Here is a 23,806-nt window from a genome sequence, read left to right as displayed (position 1 = left end):
CGAAATAGCCGAACATCTAGCTGCCAGTGCCGAGGAAAGAGCAGTAAATGTCAGTTCGGAATGTAAAAAACTCGGAGAAAAACTTGGAGACAGACTGGCTGCTTTAGAAGATGGGAATAGAAGGTATAATGTCAGAATTGAAGGCCTGCCGGAGAATCGAGAAAGTTTAAACCCGTGAAATTCGCAACTGAACTTTTTTCTAAAATAATCGGGGGCGACTTTAAAGCAGAATCTGAGATAGCAGCGGCTTACCGCGTACGCGGATCAAACACCGTCAGACCCGACCAAGATCTTTTATAGTTCGTTTTGAACGATTATCATTTAAGTTAGAGGTGATGGAACTCCTCAGGAAAAAAGGAAGATATTATATATGAAGATTGCCACATTCGCGTCTTCCCTGACTTCTCTCCAGCAACAGCTATCAAACGCGCGCCTTCTATAATATTAAACAGCGCTACGGCAAGCCAATGTCAAATACGGCCTCCTGTATCCGCAAAACTGAAAGTGGAATGGCAGGGTCATTTCTATGTTTTCGCTAGCAAGGAGGAGGCAGAAAATGAGTTAAGAAAGCTGATCCGGACTATTCTGATACATAATTGTGAGTCATGGCGGTAAATGATAAAGCTAGGATTAATAATCTACTGTCTGATCTATTTGTTTTAAAATACGGGTTTTTATCAGCATATATTCTCATATTCTTATATTATTATTACTTACTTATTACTTATCATTACTTAGTATTACTAGGGCTAAATGTTTATGTTTTATTGTGCTTAATTACGTTTTCCTCCTCTTTTTCTTTTCTAATTATTTCATGTGTACCCTAAATGAGACTGTTCAATATCATACCCTTGGTTTGCTGTTATTGCTATTACTGCATTAAGACTTGTTATGCTTGTTTTGGACACATCTTTAACACCATCACCTGGGTTTATTATCTGGGGATATCATCTTAATGCACTAAAATTGATGAAGATTATATATATATATATATATATTATATATATATATATATATATATATGTATATATATATATATATATATATATATATATATATATATATATATATATATATATATATATATATATATATATATATATATATATATATATATATATATATATATATATATATATATATATATATATATATTAAGTGCAAAATTCTTTTTTTTTTTTCTTTTTCCTCTTTTAAAGACTATATTGGTAACAGATATCTCTATCTTTTAACCTTAAAGCGCCACTGCATGGGGGCTTGATGTGCTTTGGACGTGCTCTGTCTCTGGGTATGTCAGAGGACTGGGACTGCATGAAGTGGGTTTTAGCCTCACCTGGGGAGGCAAAAAGGGAGGGTGGGGGTTAAGGGGAAGAGAAAGAGAGCAGGCTTGATCTATATCTAATCTATCATCTCAATCTTTATAATTATAACTATCAACGTAATAATAAGCTGCATGGCAACAACTCTTGGGGGAATAGGAAATTAAGACCTAAACTATTTCACTTCCAGTTAAGACTATAATATGACACCAAAAACTCAGAATCAGTGTCTCCATGATGGGACAGTTAACTTCGTAAGCTGGAATGTTAAAGGCCTGAATCACGAATTAAAGAGAAAGAAAGTACTTTCTCACCTAACAGGTCTAAATGCTAAAATAGTATTTTTACAGGAAACCCACTTACTAAGTAAGGATCAGTTCCGCTGCAAAAGACTGGACTGGCCAAATGTTCCATTCTAGTTTTACAAAGAAAACTAGAGGGGTGGGAATTCTCATACATAGAACAGTACCATTTGTAGCATCAGATGTAGTATTGGATCCTGAAGGGAGATATGTGATGGTCATGGGAGACTTATCTAACTGTAAAATGATTTTGATAAATGTTTATGCACCTAATGTTGATGATAAGGAATTTATACAAAATTTATTTGCATCCATTCCCAATCTGAACACTCATAAACTTATAATGGCTGGGGACTTTAATTGTGTTCTAAATCCACTTTTAGATAAGACTTCCTCCACAGGGGAACGCAACTAACACCGCAAAGATAATTACAAAGTTTATAACTGATCACAACTTATCAGATCCCTGGAGGTTTTAAACCCAAATTCAAGAACATATTCTTTCTACTCACCAGTACATCATTGCTACTCAAGGATTGATTACTTCTTTATAGATAATAACTTCTTGCCTAAGATTAAATCTTGTAAATACGATGCTATTGTTATTTCAGACCATGCTCCGATGATCTTGGAGCTGAAATTACTAAGCCCCATACACTCACCCGCAGATGGCGCCTCAATCCGCTTCTATTAGCTGACGAGAATTGTACTGAATTTATATCCAAACAAATTGAATTCTTTCTAGAGACAAATACATCCCCTGAGATCTCTGCAGGAATACTCTGGGAAACTCTTAAGGCCTTCTTAAGAGGACAGATTATCTCATATCTTTCCCACAGAAATAAATCCGCGAAGAAAGTAGCAGAGATAAAAAGCGAAATTACTAAAATAGATGAAGAACATGCCAGACTACCAAGCGAGACTCTACATAAGAGGAGGCAGGCTCTACATTCAGAATTAAACCTCTTGACAACTAAAGAAACCGAACAACTAATTTACAAATCCAGACATCATTATTATGAACATGGAGAGAAAGCTAATAAGCTTTTAGCGCAACAAATTCACAAGCAAGATGTGCAACGCAATCTCGTAATTACTAACACGAATGGAGATAAAATCATCGAACACAAAAATATAATGTACACTTTTAGAGACTACTATAAATCCCTATATACTACTGAGTTTAAAGAAGACAATATACAATCTAATGCATTTCTGGATAAATTACAGATACCACAAATTGACGCTATTAGTGTGGAGGAGCTCGATAAACCTCTGTCATTATCAGAATTACTGGATGCTATAAAGTCACTCCAAGGTGGAAAAGCAGCAGGCCCTGACGGCTACCCTGCAGAGTTTTACAAGAAATTCTCCGCTCAGCTAGCTCCCTCCTATTAGCAACATTTACAGAAGCCAGAGATAACCAATCTCTTCCACAAACCTTTCGCCAAGCACTAATCACTGTCTTTCCAAAACAAAATAAGGACTTATTACAATGTGCATCATACAGACCAATTTCACTTCTGAATAACGACGTTAAAATACTCTCTAAAATCATAGCTAGAAGGATGGAGAAAGTGCTCCCTCAGTAATATCACAAGACCAAACTGGATTTATTAGGGGCCGACACTTATCTTCAAATCTTCGACGCCTGTTTAATGTAATATACTCACCAACTAAATCAAACACCCCAGAAATATTATTATCATTGGATGCAGAAAAAGCATTCGACATGATTGAATGGAAATACCTTTTACTATTTTGGAGAAGTTTGGGTTTGGCCCAACATTTGTGCATGGATTAAATTACTGTATACTAACCCAGAAGCTTCAGTTTGCATCAATAACATTTGCTCAGACTACTTTAAACTAGAACGTGGCACAAGACAAGGATGCCCTTTGTCACCACTGCTGTTTGCAATTGCCATTGAACCACTGGCAATACATTGTCGAAATACTGATCAGATAAAGGGGATTAGCAGAGAAGGACTGGAACAGAAAATCTCATTATATGCAGATGACATGGTACTGTATATATCGGACCCAGAAAATTCTGTGCCTGCAGTCTTAGCAGCACTCACAGAATTTCAAAAGCTCTCTGGTCTCAGAATTAATCTGAATAAAAGTGTACTCTTTCCGTGAATTCGCAAGCATATAATATTAGATTAGACACCCTTCCTTTTATCATTGCAGAACAGTTTAAATACCTCGGGTAAACATCACAAGTAAACATAAAGCTCTTTATCAACAAAATTTCGTCGTCTGTATGGAAAAAATTAAACAAGACTTGCATAGATGGTCAACCCTTCATCTCACACTAGCTGGAAGAATTAACACTGTTAAGATGAATATTCTTCCTAAGCTCCTTTTTTTATTTCAAAACATACCAATATACATTAATAAATCGTTCTTTAAGCAATTAGATTCAACAATAACCTCATTTATTTGGAATTCTAAACATCCACGCATCAAAAGAGCGACCCTACAAAGACAAAAGGCAGAAGGTGGCATGGCTCTACCTAACTTCCAGTTTTATTACTGGGCGCAAATATACAGTCGATAAGAACCTGGACACAAATAGAAGAACATACACAGGCATGGACCGCAATAGAAGTAAAATCCTGCAGTACTTCTTTGTATTCCTTGCTTTGTGCTCCAATAAACACACGTTATCGGCAATACACTAATAACCCAATTGTGCTCCACTCACTTAGAATCTGGAACCAATGTAGAAAGCATTTTAAGACGGAGAAGCTTCTTTCTGTGGCACCCTGCAAAAGAACCACCTCTTTCAACCCTCACAAACATATGCAGTTTTAATATCTGGAAAAATTTGGAATTAACTTGCTTAGAGATCTTTATATAGACAACGTCTTTGCATCCTATGAACAATTACATTCCAAATTTAACATTCCAGCTACAAATTTCTTTCACTATCTTCAAATCAGGAACTTTGTTAAACAGAACCTTCCAGATTTTCCTCATCTTGCACCCTCATCCACGCTGGAAAAATTATTGCTCAATTTCAAGGAGTTAGACTCCATCTCTACAATATATAAAATCCTTTTACAATCCCTTCCTTTCAAAGATCCAAGAGGACACTGGGAAAATGACCTCTCAATTAATATATAAGAAAAGGAGTGGAAAGTAGCAATGCAGAGAATTCACTCAAGCTCCATATGCAAAGCATACAATTATACAACTCAAAATTATATATCGAGCACATCTGTCTCGACTAAAACTCTCAAAATGTTTCCAGGGCATGATCCAACCTGCGAACGTTGCAACCAAGCCCCAGCCTCACTAGGTCACATGTTCTGGGCCTGCTCCAAATTAACATTATTCTGGACAAAAATTTTTAATTACCTCTCAGACAGTCTTGGACTCACAATCCCTCCTAACCCATTAACAGCTGTGTTTGGGGTTCTTCCAGAGGGTCTTAAAGTGGAGAAAGACAAACAAATTGTGATTGCATTCACTACACTGTTGGCACGCAGACTTATTCTGATAAACTGGAAGAACCCAAACTCTCCTCTTTAAGTCAGTGGGAAACTGATGTGTTATATTATTTAAAATTGGAAAAATCAAATACTCAGTTAGAGGATCTGTGCAGACTTTTTCAAAACATGGCAGGATCTAATCAGTAATATTTTGAAATGATTTTATAAAGCACAGAGAATTTGTTGATTTAGGTATTTTTAAAAGCCTTAAATTTTACACCGTTTGGCTTGCTCTCTCTCTCAAGGGTGGGGATCGATCTGTTCTTAGCATAATTCTTTTTTTTTGTAAAACTTGATTGCTATGTATTGATTGTAATAAAATTAATAAAAAAAAAAAAAAAAAAAATTTCTGCACAGATCCTCTAAGTCAGAATTAGATTTTTTCCAATTTCAAATAATATATAACATCGGTTACCCACTGACTTAAAAGGGGAGAGTTACGATTCTTCCAGTTTAACAAGATAAGTCTGCATGCCAATAGTGTAGTAAAGGTAATCACAGTTTGTTTGTCCTTCTCCACTTTAAGTCCATCTGGGAGTACACCAAACACGACTGCTAATGGGTTAGGAGGGATTGTGACACCAAGGCTGTCTGAAAGGCATTTAAAAATTTTGGTCCAGAATGATGTTAATTTGGTGCAGGCCCCAAACATGTGACCCAGTGAAGCTGGAACTTGATTGCAACGTTTGCAGGTTGGCTTTCGCCCTGGAAACATTTTAGACAATTTTAAACGAGACAAATGTGCTCAATATATAATTTTGAGTTGAATAACTGAATGCTTTGTGCATATGGAGCTCGAGTGAATTCTCTGCATTGCTGCCTTCCATTCCTTTTCTGAGATGTTGAGTGAGAGATCCTTTTCCCACTGTCCTCTTGGATCTTTGAAAGGGAGGGACTGTAAAATGGTTTTACATATTGCAGAAATGCTGTCTAAGTCCTTGAAACTGAGCAATATTTTTTCCAGTATAGAGGGAGGTGGGAGGTGAGGAAAAGTGGGCAGGTTCTGTTTAACAAAGTTTCTAATTTGAAAATAGTGAAAGAAATGTGTTGCTGGAAAGTTAAATTTAGAATGTAATTGTTAATAGGATGCAAAGACATTGTCTATGTACAGATATCTAAGTGATTTAATCCCAAATATCTTCCAGACAGTATACTGAAAGAGTAAAGTGGCAGTGCTATATATTCTGCACCACTATGCAGATGCTTTACATGAAATGTGCTATATCAGGGTTTGAAATTTGTTGTGGTAGTAATTCTAAATTTTAATGCATGAATTTACTTCTTGAAAGAAAAATCAATATCATTTTTTAAATCACTATAATAGTTATTAATAACAGCTATTTTCATTGTTAAACCTACTTAATGCCTTTCATTTTTTCTATGATTTGTGTACTCAATAACTCTTCGTTGTTAACTTTTTTTATACAAAGAGCAGAGGTATTTCTATCTTCAATCTGAAAGTCAATTAATACCTAAAATAAACTTAGATTAGCTTGTACTTGCTTTCCTAGCATCTCAGTCCATTGTTTCCCAGAGCTATTCTGCAATTAACAGCATATTCTCACCCTGTCTCATAGAAAGGTGAATATAAACCACTGATTTTACTTCCATGTAAATAGGGTCAAAAATTCACTGTCAGGTTAAGTTCAGATTATAATTCTATGATGTTGAATGCACAGAGAAAAAATTGCTTCAGCATGGCATATGTGGTAACTTATGTGCAACAAATCTGATATATCCTTTTCAAACAAGTTACATACATGCTGGATGAAGAACGAGATCAGAAAGCACAAACACACACACAGCTTGATCGGCAGAGATTTTTCCAATGTGTTAAGCTTATAAATTAAATATTAAGTTACTAACTTGATTCAATTGCCTGTCCATTATACTTTACATTTACTTGTGAACAAAATAAATATCATGCAAGTTAATATACTTGATTGCACATTACTGTACAATCTTATCCTCCACTGAGTGATTTCATGCAGTATGACTAATGTGAAATTTACATGAAAATACTGTATTCCAAACCATTTTTTTTAGTATTTCCCTTTCCTTACAGAGTATTTAGGTAACAAGTCTCAACAAGAAATATAATATTTTTCACCCTAACACTTTTTGTAATAATTTGTAAACAAAAAGTAGAATCAGGGAAGACAGGCCATCATCAGTTATAAAGTACCTGCTTCTTATCATATTACCTTTAAAACCAGTAGGTGCTGTAACCGTGCAGGAGCATGTGTGTTATAGCTATCAGCAAAAATTGCGATCACATTTTACAAAAAAGTAATGACACGCTTTAATTTTATTTAATTACTTGTAAAATTAATTACATATAATTTAAAAAAAACAGGCAAAAACTTGCAAAAAAAAGTTAACATAAGGACAAATTTCTCAAAAAAAAAAAAGATTTTATTTAGACATTATGAGTTAAATATATGTCACATACCATCTCTTTGTAGTTCTTAAATGCATTTTTGCTTAGAAATAGGAGCATACTGATGTGCCTGGGATTCAGTCACAAACATACCCTTTTGGCTATAAGGATTTCCACATTCTTCAGCAGACATGAAGTTTGTATGTGGTTAAGACTTGCCAGGATACACATACCCAAAAAATTGTTTGCTGTAAGCATTGGATGTGCTATAAGATATGAGAAATAAACTAGGAAAACTTCTCATAGCAAACTTTTCACTCCTAAACTAGCAAAATAAAAATTAAAGCTGCACACATATGGATACACATGCAAGGCTTTGTTTTGCTTAACCAGCCTCAAATTGGATCCTTTCGGGATAACACAAGCAACAAATTGACATATGAGATTATCACCATAATGATGGAATCCAAAAGATCAGAAAAATGTCACAAAATAACTGTGACTCTTTCCAATTTGTATATGGTAATAATGACCAAAGGATCAGTAACTAGCATGAGTATACTGGATACTATCAGGGACAAGTGTATGCTCTTGACAGCAACTGCAAGATTGCAGCAGTAACATCACAGTAGTATCAAGCAGGCAGAGAGAACAGGAATGTAGTCAGCAAAAGCACACAAAACAGATTAACCAGTTGTGAAACTTTACACACAGTTGCATATAGCGGATGGATGACTTTTCATATGTAAGCACTTGTGTCACAGTGTGTCAAACACATTTTTGTGCATTACCATGTACACGAACATGCACTCAAATCTTGAGTTTTGAGTGAAGGGTTGTTGTGATAAGGCAATAAACATTTTTAAAGAACATTTTTCAATTGTTTTAGTTTGTACATCTGATAATCATGCATTACTTAGTAATTAAATTTAGCCACACTATATATTGTAATGTGACGGTGTTTCCCAATTCTTTCAGATTTGTAAGGAATGCTTTCTTTGTTGTCAGACAATGTATCAGTATTAAGACATTTTAAAAACATGTTACAGAAATTTTGGTTTTCAACCTGCACATTCATGTTTCCCCAGGAGTTGCATGTTGGGTTTAGAATTTCAGCTTTAGTCAAAATATAACCCTTGACTTTGCCTTTCTTTTAGCTTGAGTTCAGACACTTTGTTTATAGTCTACCATTCTCCACTATATCAATTAAAAGTCAACAATGTTATTTTAGCAGATTGGCATGAACAAGGCAACTCCCAAACTTTCTAAACAGGACCACACCATGATGTTATTGTGCTTACTGAAGTGTGAGACATGGGTTCAATGACAGACAAACACCCACCGTTTTTCAACAGCAAAGTTCATATTAATTGAATTGGCCCTTGAATTCTGCTCTTAAGAAGAATCATGACTATCAGTAAATAGTTTGAAAGTAGTCTTAGAAACAGAAGTTGCTTTTTAACAGTGGAAGTCATGCAGAAAAACACTCTCCAGGTGCCAGGCTGAATGTAGCTACACTCTTTGATTCCTGTTTTTTAAAAATCGGGCAGCTGCTGTTCCTGCATGAGTGGCACCTTGATAACATCAAATTTGTAATGTGAGAACGCTTTCCAAAAAGAAGTGCTAATGTATTTTATTCCACTAAAAGAGGATGTTTTTAAAAGATTTTAGTCATTACCTATCACTTCCCAGTATGCTTTGCTTATCCCTTTTTTGTTACTATACTCAGCAGATGTATACATGTTAATATGCATTCTGAAATGTAGTAGCCATATAAAGTCAAAGTGGTTGAACCAGTAACTCTATGTGGGAAATATCCAAGTATAGAATGCCTGAAAACTCTCTCTGCAAACTGTGTACCTATTTTAAAAAAGAAAATGAATGTAGCATTTTATTTTTTTTTTGTACAGGAACCTATGAATGTATGGAATGAACATTCAAAAATCAGCACAAATCTTTCCAAGTGATTAGCAATTTGTCTAAAAGAGCCAATCAGCAGGTAACACCAATCACTTATAATTTCACATGCTCACAGTGCAATAGATATCCTCCAGTCTTCAGGCACAAAATCAAGCCACTTGCCTTGTAGTTGCTGAATGAAGAATATTCAAATTATACAGAGCAGGCGTTAGAATAGTGTGCCCTTAGACGTGTACATGATAAGAACAAAGACTTAAATACAATTAGCAGCCTGTACTTCTCTCAGATTGTGGGATTGGCTGCATGCCTACTTATACAATCAACACAGATAGAGATGTCTAGAATTTAAAAACAGCAAGGGAATCTGAAAGATTGGCAGCTAGTAAAAAAAAAAAATCATATGTACTGGAAACGAATAACCATATGAAGTGTTCTCTTGAATGAGAAAATATAATGGCTACTTAGTAAAACTTCTTGTAAGCCATTCTTCTACTTCTACATTACAATGAAATCCGGTCTCTTTGTTTTTTAATACTAAAAGCTAAATATATCTATGCTCAGAAATTAAGACCTTTTAGCTACATTCCAGAATATCAAGCCAAAATGTTTGCCAGATATACAAGCAAGAATACATGTAAAATATATACCAATTTTCTTTAAGTTGTATTATAAGCAGAAGTATAAAACAATGGCTAAATATTTTGTTCTTAAACTAAATATATTGAGTAAGCAAGCCTAAAAACTAATTAAGGTACATATGTACTGTATGCTTAGAACCTGAGGAAAGTGACTGCCTGTATAAATTTAAGGAGAAACAATATAGTTTTTCAGAAATTACGTAAAGTTGATTTGCCAAAGCAGTTTATCAAAATCTGTTTTTCTTTTTACTTGACAGAACATGCATAACATATGGAAGCTTGAACTAGAACAATCATCCAAAGTCATAAAGCTAAATCTCTTACATTCCAGTTAACCCTGTCTGAACCAGTTATCTATGGCTTGTTTAAAGACACTGTAGCCATGTTCTTGCTGGGTATAAAGTACAGATGCATCACTGAGTGCACGTCACTTGCTGTCTCCAAATATCACCCACTTCTCTTTTAAAAAGAATACACATTGGCTCTCAGATGTGGAAAAAATGGGCGTTATTGATTATTATACAGTGGATGGCTGGTAAGAGCATATGATTTTTATGTTTCATGTCTAAATTCTTTTCCATCTGGAATTCTTTATAGAATAGCTTGCCTGAAAATCCTGCATTTAAGGTGAATTTCACTGCTTTTGACAAATTGGTTTTAATATTAAAACTTAGCAGGGTCAAAGTCTCAAAAAAGATTTTATACAGTATGTTGCCTATGCAGAAATACAAACTTCATTTATTTTAACCTACCTCTCCCATTCCCACAGAAACAATCTGAATATGAAATCCATTTTACAGCCTTTTAAAAAAAAAACACTCTGCTCCTTTCAGTGGCTGTAGCAGTATTTTTAAGACCAGCACGAGCACATTGTTTCTCAGATTATATCAAGAGGTCAAGATTATGTCAAATTTCCATTTTTAAAATTATTCACATATGATTTACGATGTGAAAGTTTTATCCAGAAGAAGTCTGTCAGGTTGCAATGTTTTGAACGGCTTCTTAATGACGGTCTTGAAAATCAAATAAAAATACAGTATTTTATTTTGGCTGTCAAAAGTTTCGCTATATCATTTTTTTTTTAGTTAGTCATCATCTTTTGAAAACATAATATAGAAAAGTCACAGCAAGAACTGCTGTACAAGGTTTTTAATCTTTTAAGTCTCACTGAAAAGTGCACATAATAGGGAAAACATGAAATAAAAGAATCCAAGCAAAACATTTAAAAACAGCTTAGGGTATCAGTACAATCCCTTGTGTGGAAAATAAAATATGCACATTTTCACTCTTTAAGAAGGAACACATTTTAGATAAATTGATCTGGAAAAATATGGACAGGTAGATACAATAAATATGACACAGCAGAATAGAACAAACCAAACTTGATTTCAAATTGCACCTTTCAATAGTAAGTACTGGTCCAAGGCAACATTGTATTTCACAGTAAAGTTCCTTATATATTACACCTCACTCCAGAAAAGTGGATGGCCTGTTTTCTTAGACCAAAATCTTTGCCGCTTGACAGTGTACACATTGGTAATTTTAAGTCTGCTGTGTTCACATTTGCACACTCAACATCTCTGTCATGCAAATTTTAAGATGCAAAAGGTATTATATAAATTAAAAAAAAAAAACTTGACTTGAGAACATAATTTCACGTAGCAAATTAATATACTGTATATCACAATTAAGAACAAATAACTATGATTTGAAAAAGACCAATCTTTTCCTTTAATAAGTAATAAAATACACTTGCTGAAATGTAGAAGTCTCAGGGGACTTATTATTTAAATTTAATATAAACAGAAGTGATGAGTCTGTGTCAGCTATATACAATAAGATGCAGTCAACATAAAGGTATACTTTTTCTCAAAGTTTATCCTTTTGGTATTCATGTATGTCACTTGAAATAGCAACTGTTTTAATGCAATTGTGAAAAAACACTTTGGTTTAGTGATCATGTCTATTGAGTGCAGTTTCTTAAAGGATATAAAGTGTTAACTAGGTAACCCATTTAGATTCGGTACTGACAGTTGTGTAGTGCAACATACCCAGTGACTCAGTCGTAACATTCTATGACTCGCCACAACAGGGGTCATTTTGTTGCCCTAGGACAAGGGTGCGTTCTTCTGTGTGTGACAGCTTATAACAAATAAGTGCTCAGTCAAAATTCAAATGAATACAATGTGGCTTCATGGAAAGAAGCTTAAGAGACTCTGTACAATGTGTCATGTGCACTATAATAAAACTAAATGGAAAAAAGAAAAGGCAAGGCTATTTATGGTTGAGTTCATCATATCGGGAAAACATACAGGATAGAAGTTTGTAATGGATTGCGGTGGGATATGCCCTTGTCATTATTCGATCCATGCTAAATAGCATAATATGCTTAATTCAGCAGGAATGACACAACATAAAATAAATCTATACAAAACAACCAAGGATTTTCATAATATTGTCAGATAGAGTATATACCACTGTATTTGTCCTTCATATTTTGAGCATCTGTAAAAGCTGAAATAGAAATATTACAACAAACAACTACCTACCAAGATTAGGGGAGCCCTTTTGGTCTCAGCATTTATACCAAGGCTGAAGACTAATTGTTTTAGTATACCATACTCTTGTTATAGTTGCTGCAAAGGTTGTTTCATATTGATCTCTAGTACTGCTTTATAATTGTAGTAATTGCTTTTTGCTCTACCATTACTAAATCTTTCCCATTTTCTTTTTACTCCTTGGAGCCTGTATTGGTCTTGTTTTGCTTTGCTTTGCTGTGGATGTGTCATTACGAGATGGACCAGTTTTCTGACATCTTCTATGTAAATAAAACTGTTGTTTTTTGCCTACAGGAGGATTATTTTCAGAATAATGCTGACATAGAATATTTGGAAGTTGCATTTAAAACCACCCTGTGCATGTATGTATGTATGTGTGTGTGTATATATATGTATATTAGTGTTGTGTTTTATGTATGGACTACCTATGCCAGAGATATTTCCTAAGACAATGTGTCATGATTATAATGCCGTCCATTATTTGGATGCATCATTTACATTTATTTACTAGGCAGACACTTTTGTCACCAATTCTGTTCATAACTTTTATGGACAGAATTTCTAGGCGCAGCCAGGGTGTTGAGGGGGTCCGGTTTGGTGGACTCAGGATTGGGTCACTGCTTTTTGCAGATGATGTTGTCCTGTTTGCTTCATCAGGCCGTGATCTTCAACTCTCTTTGAATCGGTTTGCAGCCGAGTGTGAATCAGCACCTCCATGAGCTATGGGTAGTGACTGAAAGAACGAGATCGCGAATACAAGCAGCTGAAATGAGTTTCCTCCACAGGGTGTCTGGGCTTTCCCTTAAAGATAGGGTGAGAAGCTCAGTCGTCCGGGAGGGGCTCAGAGTAGAGCCACTGCTCCTCCACATCGAGAGGAGTGAGATGAGGTGGCTCAGACATCTGATCAGGATGCCTCCTGGACGCCTCCCTGGTGAGGTGTTCCGGGCACGTCCAACCGGGAGGAGGCCCCGGGGAACACCCAGGACACGCTGGAGGGACTATGTCTCCTGGCTGGCCTGGGAACACCTTGGGATTCTCCCGGAAGAGCTAGAAGAAGTGGCCGGGGAGAGGGAAGTCTGGGCCTTTCTGCTCAAGCTGTGACCTGTGACCCAACCTCGGATAAGTGGAAGAAGATGGATGAATGGATGGATGACACTTTTATCCAAAGTGACTTACAAAATAAGTACTATGTAACTAAATAAGTACTTTTCTGTATACTATATGTCATTTAACTTTATTTTCCACCAGGTGCTAATATTAATACACTGGAGCTGCTAACACTTTACTATGCTACATACAATTGCCCAAGAGTAAAACATTTGTGCAACAGATCAATTCTTGTTTTTCCTATTGACTGACATTGGCTTTTGTTGATGATCATTGTAAAACACAATTTTAGAGGAATTAATTCAAACAGGTAATTTGTAGAAATAATGGGAATTTTGGGTATCAATTTAGCCCAGTAGCACATCCTGTAAAAATGATCGCTGCAATTAGATGTAAATGCTTTGATCTGAAATCGTGTACTCTTACAAATTTTGAATGGGTTTAGATCAAACGCAATATATACTGAATCTTGGTTTGATATCTTCTGTCCATGCGAGACCCCCTTACTGAGCTGTGTAAGCATTTAAAGTGACCAAGGCATGCCAACACTGGCTTGTGTACTCAGAGCTTGACTCCTAAAAACTTACCTGAAACATCCATATATGGAGCATACTAATCAACGTCATGCATATGCAGTCATAGGGCCCTATGAAATCTATTTTATTCTTTCACAAATTCCATTTGGACGGCATGGTGGCACAGTTGTAGCATTGCCGCCTCGCATAACGAAGACCTAGGTTTGTTTCCCAGTTCATCCTTGCGTGGATTTTTCATGTTCTCTGTATGTTTGTGTGGGTTTCCTTCAGGTGCACTGTTTTCCTCCCACAGTTCAAAGACATGCAGGTTAGGTGGACTGGAGATGCTAAATTGGCGTGTGTGGTTTACAGTATATGCGTGTGTTCAACCTGCGATGGACTGGCACCCTGTCCAGGGTTTGTTTCTGCCTTGCACCCCAAGCTAGCTGGGATAGGCTCCAGCATACCCTGTGATCCAGTTCAGGACTAAATGGGTTCGAAAATGACTGATAAATTCTGAATAATTTTTTCAGATTTTTTTTACAAATTTTTATTCTTCCTTGCTTTGGATTATTGTAAGGACAATATCTGCCAGAAAGTACAGATTTTTGTTACCTGTAATTGTTAATTTATTTTCAATGATTGTTAAACTTTAGATGTTTACAGATTGAAAATTTACATCAGTAGCTTAAACATCTAAATTTATGTAGCTTCATATACAGTAAAATATATCTTAAAATAATTATAAAGTAAAAGCTAACTAATCCGGAAAATGCAAAATCTGGGAAAAGGTCTTGCTGTGTCTGAGGACCCTGCTTTGAAGAATGGCATGCACATGCTGGACAAAGGAGTTTGACAAAGACTGCTCTCAATTTCAGGCAATAAGCCTCCCTGTTTTCAGTGCGTAATGAAGAAAGTATGCATCTGATGATTTTGTTGTTCTCTCTATTGTTAAGCCAAGGAGAACACTCAATGATCTTACTTTCTCCTTGTTCTTGAGATGGGTTTTACATTTGACATGGTCATGGCAAGTATTTTTTATTGTCCAGTCTGTGGTACATTGGCAAAATTTGCAGAAAAATTTCTATCAGATTCATAAAAGTCACCAGGATATCTTTGGTGCCCTAAATTTTGCAGTTAAGCTTGTGTTTCTTAGTTTTGTGAACACAGTGCTTTAACATTTTCACCTGTCTCATGCAACTACCTAACTCACGTGCCTTTGCTAACGAGAAAACATAAATAAGCAAGCACACATACAGACAGAGGAGGCATGACATAATTTACGTAAAAAAAAAACCTCCAGCAACTGCAAAGCTACTTTTTTGCAAACATCCTACTTCCCAGCAGACCACCCAGGCAACATCATTGCACAAGGTCTGAAAGATATGCTGGCATCAGGGTTGATGCGAGAAGACAGCATGGTTTGCACGGCAACAGACAACGAGGCTAATGTTGTTAGTGCACTATGAATTTGCAACTGGAAGAGTTTTACTTGTTTTGGACATAGGATTCATATTGCCACTGGTGACTAATTTAGGTTCCTCTATGAAATGCAATTTAAGTGAAATTGATTTAATATGGTGTCCCGTAGGTGTCAGGCAAAAAAAAAGTTCAGATTTTTATTTCTGCAAGAAACATATGCCTATCAGGTGAATTATATTTTGCAAGCCGTCTTAGCTAGAAGTATTTGATTCCAAAGCACATTTTTTCTTTCATTATTTAAAACACTCACATAAATCCCCACAAAACTCCACACTGCCATTGAAAAAACAGATCAAGAGCTACTTGATGATACTTGAGGTGGTCAATGATGTAAATCCACTTGAGTAAACACAAGAAGTACATTTCCCCAAATTAGGGAAACTTGCAAAAAAGTGTCTGTGCATCCCTGCCATAAGCAGCCCTTCTGAAAGGGCTTTCAGCACCGGTGAAAATGCTGTTAAATGTAACTGTAGCTCTGAAGTCAGATGCTGTGGACAAACTGGTTTCTCTGTCACACAACCTGAAGTTTCCTCAGTAGAATTTTACAATTGTTTTATTTTTTTTCTGATATCTTTTTTACAACTTTGAAAATAACTTTAAGTTAGTAATTTGTTGAAAAAAGTGTTTGAGTGTGTCCTGTGGTGGGTTGGCACCCTGCCCAGGATTGGTTCCTGCCTTGTGCCCTGTGTTGGCTGGGATTGGCTCCAGCAGACCCCCGTGACCCTGTGTTCGGATTCAGCGGGTTAGAAAATGGATGGATGGATGTTATAGGTTTGGGTTTTTTTTTTTAATCTTTGTGCAATAATGGATTAATATCTTGTTTCCATTAAGGGTCGGTTTAAAATGTTCTCATTATAATCTTAGTCATGACACTACTAGTTAAACAATTACAACTCACATCTAATTAGTAAATAATTGCACTCTAAAATTCACCATTTTTTTCTGAACTCCATAATAAAATAAAAGTGGCAATAATCAAATCCTATGTGTGATTTTTTGTAATACCTGTAATAAGCACAATTGAGTACTGAAATTCTCTTCCACTGAACACAAAGCACTTTAACACATGACCAACATATCATTATCATGGGAATATTTTCATATGTAGTTTTTACCATGTATTATTGTTCCTTCCAAAGTAATTAAGCCACTTGTAGTAACTCATGAGTGCAGTACCAAATTCTACTACCAATACTGTAAAAGATGCTAATACAATTACATTTTCAGAATTTTGGTATTGACGTGGTACCAAAGTATTGGTTCTTGTGGTATTCTTAGTAAGTAGCCCACTTATTTTATTCAAATAGCAAACCAAAAAAAGCAGGGTTACCCAGTTGTTCTGAAATTATCCATTGGTATGGCAGCAGCAGGTGCTGTTTCAGCATTTTTTTTTCTCATTCATAAAAACACATTTAAATTTAAAAACAATGTTTCTTATTAGAGCTGTTTAATATTTTTAAACTGTATGAATCATTTTACTACCAATACTGTAGTATCTTATAGAATAAGTTACTTTTTTCTATTTAAACAGTGCATTTTTATTTAGACACACAGTGCAAATTTATATTTAAACACTTTTCATGGAAAACAGAAGATATAAAAAAAAGGCTATAAGTTATAACTCCTTAATAAAATAAATCACATGTGGAAGGTGAGGATGACTGTACAGAATTCTCAGACTTCAATTGAGAAAAACAAGCATTGGTTTGATTGTGTCTTAAGTACCCCTACAAATATCTTGCAAACAGCATCTTTATAAAGTTTTATCCTTTTCCATCATTATTGATTAAAACATAAATTGCAGAATACTTTGCAGTATGTACTGAACTATACAAATAAATTACCCATAAATCCTGGTGTATGACGTCATGATGTGGTTGTTACATGGAAAACATGGTGGTGTCTGCAACTGATTGCTGTTATTTTTTATTAAAAACAAACAACTCAGTCAATCAACAGATTATATTACAAAATGAGTTCAAACTCCAGATGTCATGCTTGGCTTAACAATAACATTCATCTTCACTATCAAATATTTTTATTAAATCATGGCAGTTAGTCCAAAAACACTAATTGTAACCAATGGCAGAAACTGTCTAGTCACTGCTCAGAAAAACTTTATCTAATGAAACTGAACTTGGAACACTAGGGTTGCATGTGCAAAACTTCTTTGGTCCAAATTCCTTCATTTAGGTAATGCTTGTGTCATCTATGCATTGCTTAGTGTTCCATTGTTTGATTTTATGTTCTGCATGATGCTTTAACTATTATGATTCGCTGTTACAATTTTGAGATTTTATGCAAAGAAGAAGCATTTCACTGCACTGAGCTGATCAACCTCCTAGTCACATTAATATAAAAATTGTCTTGCAACAAAAGTACATCTGCAGTTGTATAACCTGACCAACATTAATTGCAAATTGACAAGGCTAAGTGTGCAGAACTCTGCCAAAAAAACTGGAATCAAAAAGCTTTGTTCTCTAGGATCAATAAACTTACAAGAGTAAAATGCTCTCATAAACTTCTTATAACCACACTAACACTAACATTTTAACTGAACCTAAAGAAAATATTCTCTTGTACTCCTTGTTCTGTATAGTTTTCAGAACAATACTGGAAAAAAACTCACAGTCTATACTTCAGACCACTCCAGAAACCAATTATGTGTACAGTATTTTGCCATAGTGCATTTTAAAGAATCATGCCAAACTTAAAGAACATTTTTATACTTATATGGACAAAGGGCCTCTAAAAAACTGTTAGTATCTTAAGTCGCACTTATCCTCTAGAACTGAATATATTGAAGCCATTATTTTAAAACAACAGGCAAAGCATGCATAGTCATTTTTTTCTGCACTTGCTGAAATACAACAGCAATACATCATGATTTGCCAGGCATTTTTCCTAAGTAGTAATGGTAAAAGGCCTCAGTTAAGATTGAGAGTACTATCATAAAAATGATAAATTATGATAAACTATCACTTTTTTTCCCCAAGCCAAGATAGTCTGGGGTTAGACAGTTCTGATTAGATCCTCTTCAAAAATCATACCACTGCACAAGTGCAATCACTCTAGCATTCAAATTTGAAACTATCACAATAAAGTGAAAACTTTAAAATTGACATGTATAAGACATTATAACTAAAGGCAAAATAAATTATTCAACCACCATTCGTCAAGGAATGTAATTTTGTACATTTTCAGATGCTAAGTCAATAAAAACAATAATTTTTGGCAAGACCATTTCTCTAATAACACATTATAAAAGAGGGATGCTGTTTAGTATCTTCCAAGAACAAATTTAAGGCCTTATCTAATGAAACAATTCTGACTGCAGTACTTATTAGTCTTAGAAGCACTTACAGCCAGACAACGGAATGTATCTATCTTATCCTCTATAAGGAAATTATTTGTTTTACTCTGTAAAGCTTGATGTTACATTTGTCTTCCACATTGGAAAATTTTAAAGCCCGTTCTGGCATTCATTGTTTTATATATGACTGTTCATAATGCACTTTACAAAGCAAGGATGACAATAAAACATCAGAATGAAACATGAGTAAAATAAAATTAACAACCATGATACAAACATAAAAGCTACATTATTGAAAGACAGCAGGAAGAGCTTTGAAAAATAGGGACATCAAGCATACCTTAAAATCATAATTAAATCGACTAACATAAAGTTGTAAATCACAGCCCATTCATTGCCAGAGAATTACAGTTGTGCCAAAACTCTTCTAGAAAGGTGGCATATGCTAGGTATGAAATATGCTCGAATAAAAAACCCTAGCTCTCTCGTTTTTACTTTGCTGTACACAAGATACTTCTGACAAACTGAAAACACAAATTTCTAGGTTATATACTTAGTAGCACAGCTGACAGTAGAACAGAATGCATTTAACATCAATCGCTAACGCCAGTGTTGTTTTATAAACAAGGAGGCCTTAGCAATGTTTATGGGTTGATTTCAGTTGTGAAGTAAGGCTCTAGTAGAAGCATTCTTCTGGTTTTCATAGCGATCAATTAGTACAAGAATGATTCTTGAGCACTTCACCGAGAGGTGGTCTCAAGAACAGAACATTCCGAAAGACGTGAAAAAAGTGCTAGGACGTTTGTATCCGTCACTGCAACCTAAACTGAACACCTATTCTACTAAGATCAGCTGGAAGTTGGCAGGAATGGGAGTATTAAAACAGCCAAATAAAACGAACTGCACGTTGTTGCACCTATTTCTAAAAATGCAAACCACTGCAACGTATCCGCACGCACATTCATGGAGAAATACCTTGACCTCTCAAAACTAACTGTTATAGGACTTTGTCCTTGTAGCCGGTGCAGACTCTCAGAGAGGTCCGTAGCATTTAAACAGCCCATCATTTTACCTTGAGATACAAGACTTTGCAGATTGTTAACGAAGCACTTTGAATCACTTGAAGGCGAGCTTCCAAAGCACGAGACTGTCAGTCAAGCAGGTTGAACGTCATAGAGGCCGCCGGAAGTAGCCCGTGCCTACACCCGCCCGCCCTCGCGCTAGCGTGTAATCTTGCGTCAAAAAGCACACTGGGTTTTTTGTTTTGGTTTGTAGTGTATGATAGTCATGGGATACTGCTCAGAAAAAGCGACGTTTTCAAGAAAATGACAGCAAATAGCCTGAGAGAATTGTTTAATTTTGTTTGTGCACATCGTGGGAATTTCTAAGGCGAGTTTAATACTTCCAGGCTGACGGTAGGTTGAATAGGAAAACCGACGTGTTTAATACACCATCTACCGTCATCGGAACAGCGTAGTCCAATTCATTTTATAACGTGAAAGTTGACAAATTGAACATCACTTGCTCTCCAAGTAACTGTAATTGTTTTGCATCGCAATGTATTTTTGTTACACACGTTCAGAGATATAAAATCATCTCTGCTAAGCGGCACCCATTCATGTAGTCCGAATGAGGTGTCAAAATGAGTATGAACTCATAATTTCAAGTGTCAAAGAATATGTCCATCAATATACAACACGTTATAACGGCTAATGCGTTAATCTGAAGATATTAAAATTATCTTAGTTATGTGCATCTTTACAGCTATAATTACCATATACAGTTACATTACTATTCCTTTAAGTTAAACCTATAATTACCTAAAACACTACATAAATCGTATTTTTTGATAGGTGAGCAGTAGTTCATACGATTTTTTTTTTTGTGTTTCCAATTGGATTTACTTTTTTCCCGTCTGCAACCTGTTAGTTATTTTACAGCAGCATCAGGAAGATTCAGAAGAGTTTATTTGTATTTGCTTTTGTAATTTTAGTTTATTAGATGATTGGAAAAATATATCATGAAGAAACACGGGCTATCTTTTTATTTAAAAAAACAATTTAAAAATATATTCACAAAACAAATCTTACTTGAACTGAAGTTTATTTAATAATTGCATCGCCTTTCGTATATAATCAATTTCTGGAGCTCACTTTTCCTAATATAGGATTAGGACTACTAAATCCCATGCCAGAACCCATTTTCATTTTCACCAGGTGAATTTACTGTTGGTAATTAACCTAACATACAGTTTTGGGAGATGCAGTGAAACCCACACGGCTATAGATAAAATATACAGAGTTCACACTGAAATAGGCCGGGGGCTATACAGCTGTGAGACAAACCACTATATTATCACAAGCTATCCATCCATTCGTCTTCAAATGTGCTTTATCAATTTCAGGGATGGATTGACAATCACAGTATAATAATAAACAAATATAATACACTTACAAAATGAACAAATGCTATCCAATTTAGTTAGTTATACTCTTAAATAATTGAAAAGTACACCATCAGGTATAGTTTTATTAATGAGAAATTAAAAGAACACATCCTTAATGTTAGTCTAGGGTTAGAATTTAACATAATTTTGGTGTCTTTAATAGCAGGCCAGATGAATAATTTATTTGTCTTGACAGATCTGTTCTAATGTTTTATGTAAAATACAAAAAGAAACGCAACACATAGAATTTTTTTGTAATTAGCACCAAACATAATCTTGCAGAGCTTAGAATTAATAAAGTACTGTAGTTTTTCAAAATAATCTGGACCTGTTTCTTTAATTGCATTAATATCTTTAAGGCAGTGCAGGCATACTTAGGACACACTATTTTAACATTTACTGCTTCATGCTTTTTTTCAACAATTACAGTATGACTAGTCAAAAATTTTATTCTAAATATCTGTATTTAAATTAATTTTTAGCTTAAGAAAACGTTTTACTATAAATTTTTATGAAGCTTTCATTCAGAGGTGCCTGCAATTAAATTTTGACAAGTCAAAAATTAATATTCATCTATCTGAAATATCTTCAACTAGCTTGCCTACCTGTCTCGAATGGGTTGAAATCTAAGTAAGACCTCGGCATATTAAGCATTAATGTTCGCCATACCCCCTCTATCAGAATGTATTTTGTAATACATCTAGTAGTAAAATGCATTTTTCATTTCAACAGATGGCACTTCACAAACATTTGTAGTAGTAAAATGCATTGTATTTACATTTACTTATTTGGCTGATGCCTTTAACCAAGGTGACAACATTTATGATACAATTGATTGCACTTTTAATTCCAACAGATGGTGCATCACAAATATTTGTAGTTATAAAATGCATTGTATTCTTCATTCCATCTGATGGCACATATAAACATTACCACTGCTTTTAAAAATCCCAAACCAAATGGCATATAACAGAGACATAACCTGGATGCACACATAGACACTTATCCTTTTATTAAGGTGGATGTGTTTGAATTAAACATATCGATACATAATTCAATATCGAAAAATCATATTTTTTAATAGAATATATTTACAGAATGCCCTATTGAAGTCAATGAGAAAATCTCATCAATTTCCAGTAGTTGAAATGAAATGGAAAATAACTCTTTTAGAATTAAGTTATAAAATATAACTGCAGTTGTCTTAAATGGTGACAAGCAGAAGAATTCAAATATTTAAATCACTTGTCATACATTTTGACTAGTCAAAATAAAATTACAAACATTTCAGATTTAAAGCTCTGTAGATATCAAATGGAGACATAGGTAATTGCATTTTAGATATCTTTAATTTGCATTTTGACTAGTCAATTTTAATTCATAGATATCTAGTATTTTCATCAGTGACTTGTCAAAATATATTGATGGAATGATAAACTATTTCTAGTCAAAACAATATTTTAGTTCTAGAAAATGTACTTTTGACTTGTCAGAATATAGTTAATACTAGTGAACTGCAGACACTAAATGTGTAAATACCTTATTATACAAACGAGTCTCCAACTGTCATTCATACTGTATGTAAGTATTCCCAAACCTAGATTAAGTGTTCCTGCCACTGCACAGGCTTCTTTAAGGAAAAGGCTGCAAGAATGCCTAGTTAAAATGAAGGCATCTGTAGAAAATGAAAAGGGAGGAGAGTTCAGGATTTTACAATAGATGTGCTGACACATCAAGAAAATACAGAAACTTTAGTTGCAACAGCTGAGATGTTAAAAGCACTTGCCACAATAGAGCATTAGCAGCAATAGTATAAACCTATGGATCCACATCACTCAATATAATTGTATGAGCAAACCAGAAGTCTTAACCTCTATCCTGAATTATTTTGCAGCTTCACATTTTCACTGGCATTGATTTGTTTAGCATAATCCACCACCATAAACAGATTTACAAAAAGATACTATGCTGTTATTAGCATTGGGCTTCTACCAAACATGGTGTCAAAAGTCATTACAGTGAGCTAAACTATTAGTCTGGCACAAGGCCTTATACTACCATACTACCTGCCATTTTTGTGCCCTGTCTATCTGTGCATCCATGTATTTCTTGAACCCTCTTTTCTCATTGCATGCTCAAAGGGAGATGGGACTTTCCTGGTAGCAACAGATGCAAGGCAGAAATAAACAGTGTATGTTATGTGTGTGTTGTAGAAAGTAGAAGCCCTCTGTTTTTGACACAGGGTCAATTTAGTGTTTGCAGTCAACCAAACAATATGTTTTTGTACAGAAGTATGAAACTGGACTCATAAGGAGAGAATTCTGACT

The 23,806-nt window shown here is 35.0% G+C and overlaps 2 protein-coding genes across 4 annotated transcripts in view; one reads left to right on the top strand and one right to left on the bottom strand.

Annotated features, from left to right (window-relative positions):
* mrrf (mitochondrial ribosome recycling factor) overlaps positions 1–20,202 on the bottom strand; it is a 108,365-nt gene extending 88,163 nt beyond the window's left edge. The window contains exon 1 of the mRNA XM_039762820.1: positions 20,106–20,202. The gene's annotated coding sequence lies outside the window, so the exon portion shown is untranslated. The remainder of the gene's footprint in view (positions 1–20,105) is intronic.
* A 57-nt stretch (positions 20,203–20,259) lies between these two features.
* Positions 20,260–23,806, top strand: part of rbm18 (RNA binding motif protein 18) — a 74,337-nt gene continuing 70,790 nt past the window's right edge. For all 3 annotated transcript variants that reach the window (XM_039762813.1, XM_039762811.1, XM_039762810.1), the window contains exon 1: positions 20,260–20,448. The gene's annotated coding sequence lies outside the window, so the exon portion shown is untranslated. The remainder of the gene's footprint in view (positions 20,449–23,806) is intronic.

The sequence above is a fragment of the Polypterus senegalus genome, chromosome 9 (genome assembly GCF_016835505.1).
Source record: "Polypterus senegalus isolate Bchr_013 chromosome 9, ASM1683550v1, whole genome shotgun sequence".
Classification (NCBI taxonomy): Eukaryota; Metazoa; Chordata; class Cladistia; order Polypteriformes; family Polypteridae; genus Polypterus; species Polypterus senegalus.
The sequence above is the reverse complement of the archived record's forward strand: the minus strand, read 5'-3'. Positions and strand labels throughout refer to the sequence as shown.